The sequence below is a fragment of the Camelus ferus genome, chromosome 2 (genome assembly GCF_009834535.1).
Source record: "Camelus ferus isolate YT-003-E chromosome 2, BCGSAC_Cfer_1.0, whole genome shotgun sequence".
Classification (NCBI taxonomy): domain Eukaryota; kingdom Metazoa; phylum Chordata; class Mammalia; order Artiodactyla; family Camelidae; genus Camelus; species Camelus ferus.
In genome coordinates, this window is record NC_045697.1 from 62,372,222 (window position 1) to 62,384,542 (window position 12,321).

The window sequence follows — 12,321 nt, forward strand, 5'->3', positions numbered from 1 at the left end:
ATGCCCAAGAGTGCAACTGCTGGATCATATGCCACTTGCATGCTTAGTTTTTCAAGAAACTGTCAAACCATATTCCAGAGTAGCTGTACCATTTTACTTTCCCACAGACAATGAGTGATCTAGTTTCTCCACAACCTTGCCATCATTTGATGTGGCTAATATTTTTTCTTTTAGCCATTCTGACAGAGGTGTAATGATAACTAATTGCAATTTTAATTTGCATTCCCCTAATTTCTAATGATGTTGAACCCCTTTTCGTGTGCTTATTTGCCTTCTCCATATCCTCTCCAGTGAAATGTCTGTTTATAGCTTTTGCCTATTTTCTAATCAGATTATTTCTTCTTTTCCCCTGGAGTTTTGAGATCTCTTTATTCTAGATACAAGTCATTTGTTGGATATGTGGTTTGGAAATAATTTGCTCCCCATCTGTAGATTGTATTTTCATCTTCTTTATAGGGTCTTTTGCAGAGCAGAAGTTCTTAATTTTGATGAAGTCCAATTTATCAATCTGTTTTTTTATGAATTATGCTTTAGTGTCAAGTCTAAAAACTCCATGCTTAGGTTCTGAAGATTTTCTTCTATGTTTTTCTCTAAAATTTTAAAGTTTCACTCTTTACATTTAAGTCCACATTCCATTTTGAGTTAACTTTAGTGTAACAATGCTTCCTTTTTTATGCTTATGGATGCATTTTAAAAGCCTAGTATCAATAATTAAGTGTGGATTGGTTAATATCCTATAATGGGGTTTGTATGTCAGATCTCTTGTTTGCTTGTAGCATGACATGGGCTCCAATCTTGGGCCTCTGCTGTCGGGGTCCAAGGTTTTTCTTTCCCTTTTTTATTTTTTTTGATAGACTTTTTGGTGGTGGGGATAATTAGGTTTATTTATTTATTTATTTATTAATTTTTAAAGGAGGTACTGGGAATTGAACCTAGGACCTCATGCTTGCTAAGCATGTGCTCTACCACTTGAGCTTATCCTCTCCCAAAGATTTTCAATACCTTTGATATGCTGATGACTTCTGCATTTATATCTCCAGCTCCAAATTTGTAATTCCAACTGCCTTCTCCACACGTCCACTTGGATGTCTAATGTGCCTCCTTTCCAAATGTTCTTCATCATAAAAATGGCATCACCACCCGTCCAGCTCTTTAGGACAGAATCTCAGGAAGCATCCTTGGTTCTTCTCTTCACTCCAGTTGGTTCCACCTCCAGAATGAATCCTGAATCTGACCACTTCTTGCCAGTCCCCTACTATACACTAATTCACGGCCCCATCTGCTCTTGCCTGGATTCCTGCAATAACCACCTAATTTGTCTCCCTGCCTCCACTCTTACCTATCTCCTGTCCATTCTTCATCCAGTGTCTTAAAATGTAAGTCAGGTCAGGGGCAGTCCATTACTTAAAATCCTCCACTGGCTTCCCACTGCAACCAGAGCAAATCCAAAGCCCTTATCATGACCTACATCACCCTCACCTTTCCCCCTCCTTCACCTAGAGCTCCAGCTGAACACAGTGAACTGGCTCCTGCTTCCAAATCTCTGCCCTTGCTTTTCTGTGAACCTGGAATACTTGTTCCCAAGGTCTCCACCAGGCTTCCCTCTTATCCTTCAGTTTTCAGCTCAAATGTCACCTCTGAAGGGCTTTTTCTGACTTCCCAATGTAAGCCTTCCCCTGCCCCCCGCTCCAGCACTTAATTTTAGAAGTTATTGTATTCACTTGTTTTGGAGTCCCCTGTGTCACCCCATCCCTAGCACCTACACTAGAAAGCTTCTTGAGAGCAGGAACCTCCTTTGCTGAGTTCAGCCCCAAAACAGTTCCTGGGATGGAGCAGAAGCTCAGAAACTGAGGTTGACTGACAGAGCCATCCAGGGCTCTTACAAGGTTCTTGTTCGCTGCAGGGAGAGATGGTCCCCATAATCGCTTACTCCCATCCTCCACGGGGCGAGGAGCTGGGGGCTAGCAACCACCCCTCCTCTACCTTCCTCCCTCTGCCGCCCCGCTCCCTCATCCATTCCGCCCCTCCCCCTCCTCCTACCAGCCTGGCTCACCCCCCTCCCCTCATCCTCCCTCCTCTTACCGCCCTTCCCTCACCCCACCCTTTGCGTGTCCGAACCGCGGGCGCCCTTCATGTCGCGCGGGCGCCGAAGTACTCAGTGACGGATGGCCAGCCGCGGAGGGAGAACGGGGCTCGCGGCACTGCCTTTGGTCCTGGTGCTTCTGGTCTGGTGGGACTCGGCAGGTAATGCTCACCATTTGGCTGGTTGCCCTAGGACCGGCCAAGGAGTAACCAAAAGGGGTTCTTGGCGCAGCTGCCCCTCCCTGGATCCGGGCATTGGCATCCCTCGGCCGCACCCGTTATTGGCGGTTCCGGGCCGGCCCTGTGGTCCTCAAGGGACGTGAAGTTGAGAGTGCGCAGGGATGGCTTTGTGGAGCCAGCAGCCCTCTTTAGTTCTTCCCAGCATCTTCTTAGTGACACCTTGCTTGCTACTCCTTCTCTCTTAAAGTGGATTTTCTGGAGCCCAAAATCAGGAGTTGGGTTTTTATTTTTAGATTTTTTTTTTTTTTTGAAAGGGGAGGGGATTAGGTTTATTTATTCATTCATTCATTCGTTAATTCATTCATTTATTTATTTAAATGGAGGTACTGGGGATTGAACCCAGGACCTTGTGCATGCTAAGCACACACTCTACCACTCAGCTATACCCTTCCCCAAGGAGCTGGGTTTTTATGTACCAAGGGGCCCTACAAAACCTCTGTAGGAGATTTAAAGGAATCAGGAACTGTGACTGCCAAGTGCAGTCTGGGGCTTATAAGAAAGGGGATTTAGTCTAGCCAGACTTGACAGCCTTTTAAAATAGAGTTAAAATGGTAACACCTAAGGTTAAGTTTTGCGTTTATCACCCTGAGCTGCAGAGGGAAAGAATATAGTGAAATTTTGTTTTTTTGAGTAAAGACAGATTTATTTAGAGAGATACATATTGCATAGAGTGTAGGGTGTTTCAAAAGGCAAGAGAAAGGCCACGAGGTGTGGGGGTTGGGTGCTCAGGTTAAAGTAAAAGTATGTACACACTCCATAGACAGAGTGTGGGCGGTCTCCTAAAAGGAGGAAGCAAGAGAGAGGTGGCTCATGAATTGTTAAGAGTTACTTCTCTGACTTTTGTTCCACAGCTGTAAAGTCTTTCCCCAAGTAACCCTGTTAGGGTGGTCAGTCATGGAACCAGTACCAAATGTTTTCTGTATGCCTGCTAGGATAGGTACCAGAACACAACTGAATATCCTTTTTAAGGGTTCTTCAAAAGCTTGGCATCTGAGGGAAAGGGAGAAGATGTGGCCTGTATAAATCACCAACCAGATTTTAAAAATCCCTTATGAACAAGAATTGACCTTAATCACATCCTTTAAACTATTTCCTTCTTGCAGCCTCTCTGAATGCTCATTTTGGCGAACCTTCAGAATACAGAACAGTAAGTAGGAAACCACTTGTTTTGTCTCAGCTAATACAGTGAAGCCCATGACAGTTTGGTTGGGATGCTGGTTTTCAGGTCTGACCTGCTGCTTTTGAAACTACTGAGTGCTTCTTTAGCAACCAGATTTGCAGGCAGGCCTTTTGATATATAGATCACAATGTAAATTTGGTTGAAAGTAGGTCAGGCCTTGAAGGCCTAAGGGCTTTGTTTCCTTCAATATTTCCTTTAATGATTCAGAAAGTCCTAGGCCTAAAAATTACACTTTGTACTAGACATTTTATATATATTGTCAAATTATTTCTGTGGAAGTAAAGAAGACCAACCAAATGAGAACAAGCAAAAGCTAGTTAGAGCTAGATGGAACAAGTGAGTCAGCCAGGCCACCTGCATTTTGGCTGAGATTCAAAGGCACAGGAGTGGGAAAGCTTTATAATGGGAAGAAGGGAAGACTTCAGGTGTGCCCTGACTGAGGCTGTTGGCATGGGGAAGCTGTAGGTTGTTTAACTAGATGCAGGCACTATGTGATTGGTTAGGAGTGCATATCTGGTTTTCTCTGATTGGTTGGAAGTTGGAGGCAGGGTCAAAATTTAGGGAAGTTATCACTTATTAATCAAGTCCTGGCCATTTTGGGCTGATTGTTACGGAGGTTACTATGTGGATTCCAGGACTTCACTTGAGATAGTCATCTGACTTCTGCCAAGTCTGACTTATAGCAGGCTGGCTTCCCGGGTTGGTCATTCTAAACAATGAGTTGGTTTTCTGGGTGGGTTACTACAGGTTGTGGGTCAGAGTTCTGTTTTAATATCTGATCTGGCACTGTCCACTTTATATTCAGTCTCTCAATTCTCACAATGACCTTGTACGATAGACAGATAGATATTATTTTACCTATAGGGATTTGATTTCACTGGGTTAGGTAACTTTGAGTATTCAATTCAGTATAGATCTTTTCCAGGAGGCCTTCCCATTCTGTTTTCTTCCTCCAAAGTAAACACAAATACATTTTCTCTGTGTTACCATTCAACTTATAATGCATCATCAAAATCACCAAGCTAGTGTAGGGGAGGAAAAAAATCTTTCCTCTATCCTACTGAGTTCTCAGCCAGGACCCAAATAACAAATAACAAATTAACAAGAGAAAAACAACACCTGTTTGTTAACAAGTGCTTGGTGCATATATATGAGAGCATTCAGAGTTGGGTAAATCAAAGGGGTGGCTTACAACTCTGGCTACTAGCATCTTTAATAAAGAGTAATAAATTTGTAGAGAATGACAGGAAAAAAGAAGATGGATTTAGGCTCTGGGGGTGGAGGGGCACCCCATCTCGCAGAGACATGACACGGGGTGCGACTCCATCCCCAGTCCTTGCTGTTGATTGATTGATTGATTGATTGATTGATTGTTTGACAGCTCAGATTCTCTGTGCCCTGGTTGATTGAGAGCCCTGGTTCCTTATGTTCTGGGTTGTTCCTTTCAGTTTCCTCTTCCCCTGCCCAGTGCTGATTCCTAGCTAAACTACCTACATTCCCCCCTCTAGTCATAGGGCCCCGAATCTTGGGGATGTAGAGAGCGAGGACCACTCTAGCTACTTCCTACTGATCTGGGGCAGTGATGGAGCTCGTTGGGGTACCAGACTAGCTGACTGTCCTTGGTCAGGATGTGGGCAAAAGGTTGGTGTTCACTGAGGGGCTTGTATATAAGTGGTCTTGGCTGATTTGTTGATTACCTTGTTATATCATCATTTGAAGTTTATCTCTAGAGGAGAAGAAACACTTTTCATAAGAAGGATGAAAAGATAGAGTTCAAATATATAGAGCTAATCCTAGCCAAAGGACGAAAGGGGCAAACAAGGTTCTTCTTATAAACCATTGATTTCTGTGCTTTCTGTTGGTTTAGGTTTTAGAAAGCAGATGTTGCAGTGTTAGTCCAGTGAACTAAAGGAGGAGTAAAAAGCAGGACCCTAATGTCAGAGACATTTTAAATTAGTATTAAAACAGTTTGCTGGGGGCCCTAAAAGAGAAACGATTTGAACCAGGAGACATTTAAGAAAGGGATTTATCTAACAGGGATCCATAGTCTCCTAGGGCGATGGAAGAGTCTCACTGGAGTGTTGCTTGGAAAGCAGTCGCAGATTGCTAAGAGGTTCACAAGAATATATGGCTCCCATTGGTGAACCAGATCTCACCAGGGTTTTCCAGGGGTTGGTCGCTGAGACCTGTTCTAGCTCCTAGAGAAATGGATAGGGTCTCATGACATACGTGAAAGGGAAGAGACTTGTCAGGTGATGGTAATAGTGTAGCATGATTGAGTGTCCCACAAAAAAAGACAGTGACGTCTGGGTTTTCCAGTAATAATGCCTGATATTTAAGAAGCCAAGCATCTGAGAGCCAGAAATGTCTCCTGCCTTTTAAAAGGTCAGAAACTTGATGGTTAGCATATGCTTGTATAGGGGCCCCCAGAGTTAGCTTAAAAGCTTCCTCCAGGAGAGTGGAGAGGGCTCCCAACACTCTTAGGCAGGAAGGCCAGCCTCAAGCAGTGGGGTCTAGCCACTTGGAGAGGTATCCCGTAGGCTGTTGGGTAGGACCCAGCCGTTGGGTGAGGACCCCCAACGCTATTCCTCCTCTCTCATGAACATAGAACTGGAAGGGCCTTGTGGGATCTGGAAGCCCCTGAGGCCAGGGATCTTACTAGGAGATTTTTTCGTTCTTCCACTGCTTCCTGTTGGGAAGGATGCCACTGGAGAGGTACTGAGTCATCCTTACCCTTTAAGTTGTCATATAGAAGTTGGGCTCTAGACTCATAACTAGAGACCAGAGCCTATGGTAAACCGTTAGTCCGAGAAATGCCCTGAGCTGTTTTCTAGTAGTGGGATTAGGGAGTTGTAAGATTCCCTCAATTCATTCAGGGGAAATGCTGTGGTTTCCAGGAGTCAGAACAACTCCTAGGTAAGTTACCTCTTGTTTGTCCATTTTGGCCTTGGACTTGGAAACTAGATACCCCTGCTCGGCCAAGAGTTAAGAGTTTGGATTCCATGTTGGATGGCCTGTTCTCGAGTAAGGGAGAGGTAAGTAAGTCATATATTGTTTTCGATTAGGGAACCAGGTAGGATCTTTGAGGGAGATGACATCCGGAGCAGCCGTCTTTGCTCGCCCTGGGATATCTTGATCCAAGACAACAGGATTAATTTTATTCTCCCAGGCCTCTGGGTCTGGAGGTCTTTCTCCTTCCCCAGAGAGCAGTAAGAGTTGTAAAAAGGTGGAAGTTTGGGGATTTTCTCCCAGGATAACTCGGGTTCCCAACTTGTAAAGAAGATCTTGGCCTTAATGGGGGCTAGGGCATTCTGGCAAGCATAAGAAAGAATGTGCGAATGAGCGTTCATCCCATAAACAACAAAGGGGATGAGTAAAGAATCTTAAGGCCGGCTGACCTGTGACTCCCATGATGGTATAGAATCTAGAGGAGAAGGGTCCAGAGAAGGAAGGTGGGACAGAGTCGGTGGTCCCGGTATCCAAAAAAATGTGATTGTCCTACCTGCCGCATCCATTTGCATCCATGGCTCCAGCCCAGTGATGAAGATCTCTTGTGCTGGGGCTGACTGGAGGGGGTTTCTTCAGTCTCAGACAACCATTTGCAGGTCGCAGGCCACTTATCCCCCACAGGCCATTTGGCTCGAGGGACAGAGGGCTACCCAATGACCTTGCTTTTTACACCAAAAACAGGCAGATCTTGAACATTTGTCCTTATGGGGACATTTCTTGGCCCATTGACCAGGTCAGCGGCAGATGTTGTATTTTTCATCAGGCTTGTCTCAGGCTGCTGGGGGCCGAGGATTTAGGGGTTGTGGCTGCCCTTGAAGGGCTATAATCACTTGGGCAGGCCTGGCCTCTTTCCTTCTTTCCTTCTCCTGAGCCTTGGCCTCTTGTACCTGATCGCAATTTAAAAAAAAAACCTGTGGCAGCAATGGTTCACATTTATCAAGTTACTCTGGGTTCCTGGATTGCCTTTTGGAGTTTTTATCTACTACTGGGGGCAGATTGGGTGAGAAATTTATCCTTTAAGATGGTTTGTGGCTGCCACCCGCCCCCCTTCAGAGATGGCCCACATTCTATCTATGAAGTGTGTACCTACTTTTACTCTACTCTGAGCACACAACCCCACACCTCGTGGCCTTTCTTTTGCCTCTTGATGGATCTCTAAATAACTCTATCTATACTGAAACAAACAAACAAAAAAGATGATTGGTCCCCAGTATGAGCTGAAGTCTAAGTTTGACAGGTCTGGAGTTCTATGTACATGTCTATAATCTACCTGTTTTATATGTAGATATATCATATTATATATGTATATATAATATATAATATACGCATGCATTATATTTTATACATGTATATATGTTATAATACATGTGTGCATACACACATATATTATATATTTACATTGTATATTTACATAATACACAGACATGTATACATTATATATAATAGATATATATCCATACACTGACATGTGTATGGATATACAGATATATAATATACATATTATATGTATATATACACACACATACATATTATATAACATACATGTTATATTATACACACACACACACACACACACACACACACACACAGACCTGTGTGTTTAGGTGCACCCATAAAAGAAACCTACAATACGGGTACACATCCATACCCAGGCCTGTATATGGATGTGCTGCCCCTTTAATAGACACATGGTATGGGGGCACTTGGCCTCCAACCCCAAGCCTGTGTCTGGATGGGCACCCATTCTCATAGACACATGATAAGGCTGCACTTCATCTCCATCCGGGCCTGGGGGTGGAGGAACACCCTGTCTCATACACACATGACATGGGGTGCGCCTCTACCCTCAGTATTCTCAAGTTAAACACGATGAAATAAAATCTTTGTCACCTTCTCCAGGTTAATTTAACTGCAAAAAGACCCCAGCTTATGAAACAGGAAATTAATTTAGATGATTTCTTAGACATACTTCAGCTTTTACATTACAGTACTTTTTATCAACAACATACAGTGTTTTAGGTAGATGAAAGAAAATAAATCCGTTTAAGATTAGAATTATTCATGGGAATTATAAGCAGCTGGTGAGGAGTAGTGTGAGAGAGTAAGGAATTATCGGCTATGGGAGTATAGATGTAGAAACTTGTCTAATTCATCTTAGCATATTAAAAGCCCAAGTGAGCAGAATTCAAAGCAGCTCAGTTCTTTGGGATATCTTGTTTGAGTCTGAATCCTGTTTATGTTTCAATTCAATGCCACTGTATTTGACAATAACATCATTAATAATGTCATGATTATCTCTAGGCTATTTTAACGCACTATATACAGTGTTGGCATTCTCTATTGATTATGACTTGCCCAGGATTTAGTTATCTGTCATCACTGTATAGTTAAATAACAGTAAGTTTTGAATTCAACAGGAATATAAGCAGTAATCTGGAAGCAAGTAAGAATGATTTTCAAGCAATACTTAGGCACATATAATAAGAATATCTCTTAAAGGTACAGTCATACACCAAAAGAAGGGGTGATTATCTCTGAATTTTTTTTAGTAGGTAGTTTATTGTTTTTCTTCCATTGTGTTTGTCTGAAGTTCTCTGCATTGAGCATGCAATCATGTGTTACGTTTGTCATTTTCTTTGTTTCTTTTCTCCCAGCTTTATTAAAGTGTAGTTGACAAATAAAAATTGTATACATTTAAGGTATACAACATGGTTTGATATATGTGTACACTGAGAAATGATTGCCAAAATCAAGCTAATTAACACATCTGTTGTTTTGTATACTTACCTTTGTTTGTGTGATGAGAACACTTAAGGTCTAGTTTCAGCAAAGTTCAAGTGTAAAATACATTATTATTAACTACAGTCACCATGTTGCATGTTAAACCCCCCAGAACTTATTCATTTTATAAATGAAAGTTTGTACCCTTGGACCAACATCTCTCCATTTCCTGACCTCCCTCGACCCACGACTTGGCAACTATCATTCTGCCCTCCACTCCTATGAGTTTGACTTTTCTAGATTTCATCTGTAAGTGAGATCATATATTAGTTATCTTTCTATGTCTGGCTTATTTCACTTAGCATAATGTCCTCCAGGCTGATCTATGATGTTGCAAATGGCAGGATTTTCTTCTTTTTTAAAGCTAATAATATTCACATATATACTTCTTTATACATATCACATTTTCCTTATCCACTCATCCATCAACATTGACAGACATTTAGGTTTTTCCCATATCTTGGCTACTGTGAATAATGCTGCAATAAGCATGGGAGTGCCAATGTATCTTTGGAATATTGATTTTATTTCTTTTGGATACACAACCAGAAGTGGGATTGCTGGATCATAAGGTAGTTCTATTTTTAATTTTTTAAAGGAAACTTCATACTGTTTTCCAATGGCTGCACCAATTTACATTCCCACCAACAGTCCCTTTTCTTTACACCTTTGCCAACCCTCAATTATCTCTTGTCTTTTTGATGATATCCATTTGGACAGGTGTGAGGTGGTATCTCATTTTGGTTTTGATTTGCATTTTCCTGATGATTAGTAATGTTGAGCACCCTTTTAATGTTACCTGTTGGCCATTTGTACATTTTGTTTGGAGAAATGTCTATTCAGGTCATTTGCCCATTTTTCAGTTGAGTTATTTGTGTGTGTGTGTGTGTGTGTGTGTGTGTGTGTGTTGTGTTTTGTTTTATTTTGCTATTGAGTTGTATGAGTTCCTTATATGCTTTGGCTATTAACCCCTTATCAGTTATGAACTGCAAATATTTTCTCCCATTCCATAGGTTGCCTTTTCAATGGTTGATTGTTTCCTTTGCTGTGAAGAAGCTTTTTAGTTTCATATAGTTCCATTTGTTTATTTTTGCTTTTGTTGCCCTGCTTTTGGAACATTTCCAAAAAAAAAAAAAAAAAAATCACCAAGGCTAATGTCATGAAGCTTTTTCTATGTTTCCTTCTGGAATTTTTATGGTTCAGATATAATATTTAAGTCTTTAATCTATTTTGAGTTAATTTTTGTGAATGGTGTAAGACAAGGGTCCAGTTTCATTCTTTTGCATGTGTATATCCAGTTTTCCCAACACTATTTATTAAAGAGACTATCCTTCCCCCATTGTGTGTTCTTGGCAACTTTGTCAAAGATGAGTTGATTGTATATGAGTGGATTTATTTCTGGGCTCTTGATTCTATTCCACTGGTCTATGTATATGCTTTTATGCCAGTACCATACTGTTTTGATTACTATGTCCTTGCAATACAGTTTGAAAACAGGAAATGTGAGGCCTCCACATCTATCATTTTCTGAATGTGATTTTAAAGGGCCCAGTCTCCCTTGTTGAATCGAAACTGCAGCATGGCTGCTACAGAAGCTACTGTGTCTTCGTGGGCAGGTCTGCAGCACCTCTTACTATTCTGAGAAATGTCCAGAGTCATCTACATGCAGTTCCAGATAACAATACAAAATCTCTGGAATAATGTGATGATGCCAGCCTATAATTAATCATTTTTGCATTTAGGGAAAAGTTAGAAGAAGGTAGGAAATTCCAAAGGTAGCTACTGATTAGTTTAAGACTTTACAGAGAGTAGCTGTGAGTACCAGGAACAAGGAAGGTTTAAGACTTTACAGAGAGTAGCTGTGAGTACCAGGAACAAGGAAGGTGGGAAGGGCCTGGAGAAAGTTTCACATTTGATTTAACAGATTTTGACCTTAGGAAAGTCAGACACTTACAGACAAATACCTGTGTCAGTATGCAACCATATTCATGCCCAGAAATAGGATGGCTATGGTCCTGTTTCTCAATAATACCATTTATTCTGGCAACACTTAGTTCCTTGGGCCTGTGACCTTCACTGTGCTCTTGGTTTTTGTCCCTCTCTCCCTTTCCCCCACCTCCCTCTTTTTCTTCTTTCCTTTCGCCTCTCTTTGTCCCTTAATAATTATGTGCTGCTCACAAAATAAGAGAAGATGGTAAGTTCAGATTTGTAACTGCTGGGTGTGTGATGTCTTTGTGTTTTTTATTTAGCCAACTCTTAATTTATTCATTTGACAAGCATTTATTTGCTAATAACGACTAACACATAATTATTGTCATAGGGATGGTCTGCTTAGTAAATAGTAATTAAGAAAAGAAAGTAAAATTCAGACACAGTCTCTGCCTTTTAGGAAGTTTACAGTCTAGCAGAAGGGACTGCGAGTAAACAAATAATCACCCCAAATAGTTGTTATTACAAATTGGCAGGACTGCTATGACAGAATAGGAGAAGTAAATGAGGCTGAGGTTGCCTAGAAAAGATTTCCCTTAGGATGTGACATTGAATCTGAGACTTGAAGCAGGGGCTCTCAACCAGGGCAATTTTGACAATGTCTGGAAGCATTTTTGTTTGTCACAACAGGAGCAGGGAGGGTTTATATTTTCTGATCATGTCATGAGGCTTTGGTTTATATCTATAACAGGAATATTTTCAAAATAAAAAAGAACCTATTCTAAAAAGTGAAGTAAGTGAGGGAGATTAAGAGATGCAAACTTTTGGTTGCGAAATAAGTGAGTCACAGGAATGAAATGTACAGTATAGGGAATATAGTCATGCATGGTGACAGGTGGTAATTAGACTTACTGTGGTGATCGTGTTGAAATGTGTACACTGTATAGTGTAATAGGAACTAGCATAGTGTTGTAGGTCAATTATACCTCAAATACAAACAAGCAAACAAACTCAGAGAGATCAGATTTGTGGTTAGCAGAGGTGCGGGAAGGGTAACTGGATGAAGGCAGAATAGTAAAAGAATCTCTTTTGGAACCATA

The 12,321-nt window shown here is 41.4% G+C and overlaps 1 long non-coding RNA gene across 1 annotated transcript; it reads left to right on the forward strand.

The window, feature by feature from the left end:
* The first annotated feature begins 758 nt into the window (after nt 1–758).
* LOC116667159 lies at nt 759–10,810 on the forward strand. Its single transcript, XR_004323942.1, has 3 exons — nt 759–1,615; nt 3,174–3,175; nt 10,800–10,810. It is a non-coding gene; the product is annotated as an uncharacterized LOC116667159 (long non-coding RNA).
* Nucleotides 10,811–12,321: the final 1,511 nt, after the last annotated feature.